This window comes from Solanum lycopersicum, chromosome 11 (assembly GCF_036512215.1).
Source record: "Solanum lycopersicum chromosome 11, SLM_r2.1".
NCBI classification, from domain to species: Eukaryota; Viridiplantae; Streptophyta; class Magnoliopsida; order Solanales; family Solanaceae; genus Solanum; species Solanum lycopersicum.
This window is the reverse complement of record NC_090810.1, coordinates 25,449,461-25,457,546: the sequence shown is the minus strand read 5'-3', so window position 1 is coordinate 25,457,546 and position 8,086 is coordinate 25,449,461. Positions and strand designations below refer to the sequence as shown.

Genomic DNA, 8,086 nt, shown 5'->3' with positions numbered 1-8,086 from the left:
AAGTTATGGGAGAGGCACACTCTGCCCGTTATTCTATTCACCCAGGGTCAACAAAAATGTATCATGACCTCAGATGCTTATATTGGTGGGATGGCATGAAAAAGGACATAGCAGAGTTTGTTGCTCAGTGCCCAAATTGTCAACAAGTCAAGATCGAACATCAAAAGCCTGGTGGATTATTACAGGAGATAGAGATCCCAACTTGGAAATGGGAGATGATTAATATGGACTTCATTACAGGCTTACCTCGCACTCAACGAAAGTATGACTCTATATGGGTTATTGTAGATAGGCTGACGAAATCGGCTTATTTTCTTCCAGTCAGGACTACTTATTCGGCTGAAGATTATGCGAGGTTATATGTCAGGGAGATAGTGAGACTTCATGGGGTTCCCACGTCCATTATATCAGACAGAGGAGCTCAATTTACAGCCAACTTTTGGAGATCGTTTCAGAAGGGATTGGGGACACAGGTGAACCTTAGCACAGCATTTCACCCTCAGACTGATGGGCAGGCTGAGCGTACTATTCAGACACTAGAAGATATGTTGCGGGCCTGTATTATTGACTTCAAAGGCAGCTGGGATGACCACTTGCCGCTCATTGAGTTTGCCTATAATAATAGCTACCATTCTAGTATCCAGATGGCACCGTACGAGGCCTTATATGGGAGGAAGTGCAGATCACCTATTGGTTGGTTTGATGTTGGCGAGACTAAGTTAATAGGCCCGGATGTGATTCAGCAAGCTGTTGACAAGGTGAAGCTTATTCAAGAAAGATTATTAGCAGCCCAAAGTCGACAGAAGTCATATGCAGATAATCGGCATCGAGATTTTGAGTTTCAGATTGGTGACTGGGTATTCCTGAAGGTATCACCCATGAGGGGTGTGATGAGATTCGGTAGGAAGGGGAAGCTCAGTCCGAGATACATTGGGCCTTATCAGATTGTTCGTAAGATAGGCAAGGTTGCCTATGAGTTGGATCTACCATCTGATTTGGAGGCGGTACATCCAGTCTTCCATGTATCGATGCTACGTAAATGTATTGGTGATCCTTCTAGAGTATTCCCTGTAGATGATATTCAGGTAACAGAGGAGTTGTCATATGAGGAGAAACCCGTGGCTATACTTGATCGTCAGGTTAGAAGGTTACGTACTAAGGATGTGGCTTCCGTCAAAGTGTTGTGGCAAAATAACAATAGGGAGGAGATGACTTGGGAAGCGGAAGACGAAATGAAGAATAAGTATCCTTACTTGTTTCCCGTACCTGCAGGTAATTCAATTCCTAGCTTGACTATATTGATAGATAATGAGATTATGTAGCTGTGAGGCATCTGTAAGTTACGGAATGCAGGTTGATAGGTATAACTTTTAGAGAGACATCGCTGGAATTTGTTTTTGCAAGACGCTAACTTAACATTCGAGGACGAATGTTCCTAAGGGGGGAAGGATGTTATGCCTCCTATTTTTTTATACGTAGTGCGCATCGTGATCTAGAAGACGTAAAGAAATATTAGGCAAGGATGTTATTTCCAAATGTGATATTAAGTATGAGTTGGCTAATGTAAGTGCCATTAACTTTAAGTGAGGGATTAATTAGTGGATAATTTGGATTGATTTAATCCAATGGGCCCCACCACTCAAGGCAAAAATTAAAAAGGGATCAGATTGTGGGCTGGCCTTAGTGGACAGGTGTAGAGGGGGGCTGCCTCCACTTCATACTATTAAATGAGGTGGATAAATCCACTCCATGCTATATAAAGTGGTGAAATGCATTGCTGTATATCATCTTCTTCTTCACCACTTGTCTTAGGCAGCCATGGAAATGGAGAAACCAACCCTGCAACTCTTGGCCAGCAGCTGCAAATAATTTGGTTAGTAATCTCCTTGTTTGGTGTGTTAATTCTTTAGAATACCCTTGTTAATTATCCATTAATTTTAAGAAGGGAGCGTGACCAGTAGCTTAGGAAGTTTGTTTTAGTTATTGAATGTGCTAAGTATGAATGGAAACCATAATCGGATTATTAGTGGTGTCGTGTTGGTGCTTGGGCTGTTTTGATTAAAGCAAACTGCAGGAAAATTCTGTTTTGGCATTATGTATATGTTGAATGTGATTATGAGTATATACTCCAAAGGATGAATACGATAAGGTAGATGTGTTGCGAATTATAAAATGAGTTATCGCTCGGTGTGTCGTTGTTTCGCTGCTATAGTTGCCGAGACGGAACTGTTTTGGGGAGGGGGCTGTTTAATATGATTCTTTGGGTTATATGTGTTATTGGTATTGCTGTGGATAATTTAGATTGTTGTCGGATTGGGACGAAGTAAGGAAAATAGGGGAGGTGCTGCCGAATTTTCGTTAGATTATTAGCTAGCTTACAAGAAAGTAAAGCACGATGTTTATCTAATTGCGGCATGATTGTTGCTTGTTATAGATTAATAGCTTGAGCAGTAAATATTGGACGTGCGGCTCGATTATACGGTATGTAACGCTGTCCCTTCTTTCTTTGCTTGGCATGACTTTTAAAAATAAGTGAATAACGGACAGATTTGATACTTACCTCTAAAGCGTCTAGGTGATGTATATTCTTGCTTCCACAATTATTCCTCTATATATTGGCTATGTCTAAGGCTATGATGATCTCTAATATCTATGGTAATGCTTCTTAGAGTCATTGAGATTTTACGTTTCCATATCGTATTAAAGGTTCATAATCTTGATAAAACATTAATCTTTGGTAATACTCCTTGCTTGTTCACATTGATTGTTCTATTGAGTTATAAGAAATGATTTTAATTGCATATGGTTGCTCATAATATTCTGCTCGTGCATAGAGTCATTTATCATTTCACCGAGTCCCGGGCCGGGTAATGTTCGTGCGGAGTTTCTTGCATATGTCACCGAGTTCCTCACTAGAGGGCCGGGTATGTATATTATATATATGATTGGTGATGAGGATGGTTATGATGATGATGATGACGGATATGACGTGATGATTATTTTGCCGAGCCCCTTACTAGGGAAGCTGGGCACCTTAAATGTTAAATATATGCATGATTTTCACTTAAAAGGTATATGTGTAGCGATATTTTGTTTCGACTTGCCATATTGGTATCCTGTCATCTTTACCTTATGCTTTACATACTCAGTACATTGTCCGTACTGACCCCCCCTTTCCTCGGGGGGCTGCGTTTCATGCCCGCAGGTGTAGACGTGCAGTTTGGTGATCCTCCCGCCTAGGATATCTACTCTGCTGATTGGGAGAGCTCCACTGTTCCGGAGCCCAATCGTTTTGGTACATAACTTTTGTGTAGTCTTTTGCTCGTCTATGGGTATGGCGGGGCCCTGTCCCGTCGAGTTTCACTAATGTACTCTTAGAGGTCTGTGGACATTATGTGGGTTGTATATATATGTTTTGGATAATGGTCGGGACATGGTTTGTTTGGGATGTCTGCTTGTACAGGGGCAGCCTTGTCGGCTGCGTACATCATTGTGTATTGTGTAGTGGCAGCCTTGTCGGCATACGTATGTTATTATGCTTTGAATAGTGGCGGCCTTGTCGGCTCGCGTATGCTGTTATGGTTGAATGGTTATGACTCCTTATGAGACAGGTCCTCTTATATATATATGACGTTGGGGTTGTCTTGATTTGATTAAATTCCATATTGTCTTAGTTTCAGTTGGTCATACTTAGCAGGTTTGTATGTGGGTGTCCAAAACAGGCACTAGTCACGGCCTATCGGGTTGGGTCGTGACACTAATATATGGTGGATCATGTCCCGTAAGTTTCATTTGGAAGTAAGACCATTTTGTGCTACTCATTTGCTACCTTAAATTGTTGCCTGATATCTTAGATCTCTTAACTTAAACACTTCACAATCCTTTAGCTTAGCCTCTTCAACCTTTTGCTCATTGATCATAAGACTTGCAAGGTCCATATCTCTTATCAGCATAACGACCTTACCTTCAGCCCTTAGCTGACGAGACAACCCAGCAAAAAAATAAATTTATCCTACTTCTCATGTGAACATAATTTCTTCGGTCATAGGTTGGTCCAAAGAACGAAAGTCAACTTCCAACATTAAGTCTGTTATTTCTCAGTTGCTCAGCGGTAGAACAACCATCTCTAGAGCATATCAGGAAAGTTGTGTGAACTTTAGAATGTACTCCTGAACACTCAAAATCTCCGAATTAAGGGTTAGAAACTCTAGTATATTGGACACTCGCAACTCACATGGAATGAAATGTCTCATGAGAACACTCTAAAACTTGGACCAACTCACTATTGGTGCATCCTAGGCACTATTCTTTTTCTATTAGTCGAACCAGACTCTAGAGATACCCTTTATTTTGTATGCATCTAGTTCCACCCCTCAGCATAAACAACATGCAATATGACAAAAATTTTCTAATGTACTTCAAAAAAGTTATCTGGTCCTCGGTGATACTTAAACCTGTGAAGCCTTGGTGTATTCAGCCCTAAAAACTCAGGGATCCTTGAAGTACCAGCCACTTCCTCTCGATTACGTCTCTATCAAACATGACGAGTCGCAACTTGAAATTACAATCCGGATAGTATCAAAGAATTCAGCGTAGGTAATTTCTCCTTGAGGTTGCTCTTCAAGTGCATTTGACAACTCTTGTTCCTCAACATTCCTCCTATCTATACAACCTCATATTGTTCTTGGTGGAGGCATGATTCTTTAAAAATACAAGCATGAATGATTTAGAAGGAAACCTTTTAGATCACGAAAAAGTGAAGGAATTCATAAATATTGCATACACGACTTCATAAACTCCCTAAGACACTTAAATATATGCTCTGATACCAAGTTTATCACGCCTCGAGCTGACATCGTGGGTATAACCTGTATTCGATGACCATTGTTGCCCTCTAGCAGACCCATGTTCTTGCTTTCTTACTCAGCAAAAGACTTAAAGCATCACAAAAAGAATTCAAATACAAAATAACTCAACTATTGTGAAATGAAATCAATTTTTTTTAAAGTAAATATTTAACTTAGCCAAAATGGCAACTTAAATCTGGATATAACTCAATAACAATATGACGACGAATGAACAAACATCTAATAACTATCTATGAAGCCTCTAATAATTGAGATTGATGTTAGGACACACCCCATTACATCCTAATGAAGTAAACTAGAAAACAATGAAAATATATCCTTCGGATGCAAGAACGCTTACCAACAGACTCTGAACTGCTCACTAGATCAATGATGTGTTGGAATGTCTATCCTTGTTACATACGTATTCATCATAATACGATGTAAGACATTTGGGATAAGCACATTGGATATATGAGTATGCGAGTTGGAATACTAGAAAAACATAGGCTTGAAAGAGATTGTGAAAGAAACACTTACCTTGGCTCTTCTAAAGTTATTAATATATAATCAACTCATTTCAATATAAGTCAGTCTAAAATAGATGTGCATTATAATGAAAACTTGTTTAAAACATGGTTTTCAAGTCTTTTTGTATTTAAATATATAAATAACTCTGAGATGTATGAAAAATACAAAATAAATTGATGTCAATTCATAATTATAATAAAAGACACAGTCCTTCCGCTAAAAGTATACTTGTGCAATGCATGAATAAAGTCTTATACCTCCCCATTCATACTAAGCAGAACCCCTAGAGGAAACATGTAATTACTATTGTGGTAGTTTTTCTAAGCGACAACCATCACTTAAGAGCTATAGTGATGATACAATATTTTCCCGCACACTGCCATCACATCTGATACCTGGCAAAAGGTATAATACCTAAACTGCCTATGGATCCAGTAGTATATTGTGAAAAGGGTTCATCTGAAAAGTATGACCCTTTCTACCCATGGTGGCTACATGGTTCATGGGGCTTGGGAATTATTTGAACTCTCCCCCATATCGGTGCTCAAAAATAGTTCCAAAATACACTAGTTCTTATGTTAAAAAAACATTTTTTTCCTGTGATCTGAGAATAATGCTAAAAAAACATAGCTCAAACACTATTTTGAAAATCTCAGTTTTCTCTATTTAATCATTTAGAAAGTGATTATCTTTTTTGAAAACTAGACTGAAGGATCTTTGGAAATTTCAATTTTTGTTCTTATTGAAATGGGAAAACATATTAAATCTTTTTGGGAATTCATAGTCCCAATATACTTCTTAGAAGAAAAAAAGTTCAAATATGAACTCTTTGCGTAACTTTGAAACTGGAGTATTAAAAAAAGTTAAAATGTTTGTAAAAGACTTTTGAAAAACTTTATGAACGTATCTTGACTTAACTCGGGAATCCTCTTTTACTTTGATCTTAACTTCATATGGCCTGACTTTTAAACTGATCTGAACTTGTCTATTAACTTATCCTTGATTTTAATTATGGATTCAAATATTAAGATTTTTGTTTGGAAGGATCTCATGTTGTTTAGGAATGATTTTAGATAGCTAGATTTTCATGCCCTGAGCTTGCACCCTGGGTGAGACTGGCACTCGAAGACCATTTTTCTCCCTCAAGCGAGCCCCTGGCCTGGCTATTTATATAACCAGAAGACAGACCTCAACTATGATACGAGTAAATTATAATACAAAGGAAAATTACATCATGTCATAAGTTTGACCAAAATAGCACTTCAGTCTTTGCAACTTAAAATAATTCCAAATTGAAAAACTACAGTCTACAAAGCCTCTAACTATCATAGAGAGGGATGTTGTGACAGACCCCATAACATCCTAAAAGCTAAGCTAATATATAAATAAAAAGAATGTCCTCCATAATGTAATGAGGCTCACCACAAACTCTGATGCTTACTCTAGATCAACGAAATGCTGAGTGTTGATCCTGGGTACCTGCCTCTTCATCATGAAACGATGATCAGTGCATTGAATGTACGAGTTTGTGAGTTGGAGAGACAAAACAATAACTTAAGCTTGAGGGGATCAGATGAAATTACATCGGCTCTTCTCAACTCAAGAGTATAGTCAACTCAAATGATACACATATAATGCAGTTTAAATCACATGCAAGGTGTGTGTGTGTGTGTGTGTGTGTGTGTGTGTGTGTGTATATATATATATATATATATATATATCTTAGATCATTAAAGGAAATGCAAAAAAACTCAACTTAACTTATATAAGAAAGTAATATCGCCTCTGTGGGAGTTTTTCTAACCGATAACCATCACTATGAGCCTAGGTAATGATACAACGTCTTACCTCAGATTGCAATAGGACCATCTTACACCTTGCCATTGGTATAGGATCTTACTCAACTTAGTGAATCCACTAGATCTCCTTACGTGATCATCTAAAAAGTATGACACGTCAATTCTCATGGTGGCTACATGGTTTAAATTGAGACTTGAGTTAATATGAACTCTCATCTCTACATCGGTACTCATTGCTATTCCCAAAAATGTACTTTAGCTCATACTTATAATAAAATTTCCTTTCTTTGGGTTGAGATAATTTACTGAATTCATTATCTTTAAAAAATATTCTTTTGGAAATCAATGTTCCCCTTTTAGTTCAAAACTCTTTTGGAACTTCTAGTTCCCCTTTTTACTCAAATGTGAAGCATTTATAAAACTCTAGGGAATACTTAGTTCCCTTATATCTTTTTTAGAATTGTACTCAACTCTTGCTCTTTACTTAAGTTGAAACTTTATCTCTTAAGAAATACTTAGTTTCCTTATAGTTTTTGAGAAATGAACTCAACTCTTTGACTTGAACTTTTAGTCTTTAAAACAAAGTGAAAACATTTGTAGAAAACTTTACCTTGCCTTGCTTCTTAACTTCTAGACTTGGATCTTAACTTCTCTGACTTTGACCTTAGTTTTCTTGAATTGAATTATTGATTAAAGGATCATGATCTCATGTTTATGGATGATTTCATGATGTTTAGATGTACCTTAGAGTGTTTGAAACAACTACTAATGATGGGTACATCACTTAGGAAATAGTATGAAAAGATAGGGAAAGAACGGGTTGTCCAGGGGGTTGTGGCACTCTAAGAGGCGCGGAACTCTATAGCCTGATGAAGAGAGTCTGTCCTCAGGTGCTCTGATAGGTGTGGC

The 8,086-nt window shown here is 37.9% G+C and overlaps 1 long non-coding RNA gene across 1 annotated transcript; it reads left to right on the top strand.

Annotated features, from left to right (window-relative positions):
• Positions 1-2,199: 2,199 nt before the first annotated feature.
• On the top strand, positions 2,200-3,658 carry LOC138339588 (uncharacterized). Its single transcript, XR_011212440.1, has 2 exons — positions 2,200-2,481; positions 2,835-3,658. It is a non-coding gene; the product is annotated as an uncharacterized lncRNA (long non-coding RNA).
• The last annotated feature ends 4,428 nt before the right edge of the window (positions 3,659-8,086 follow it).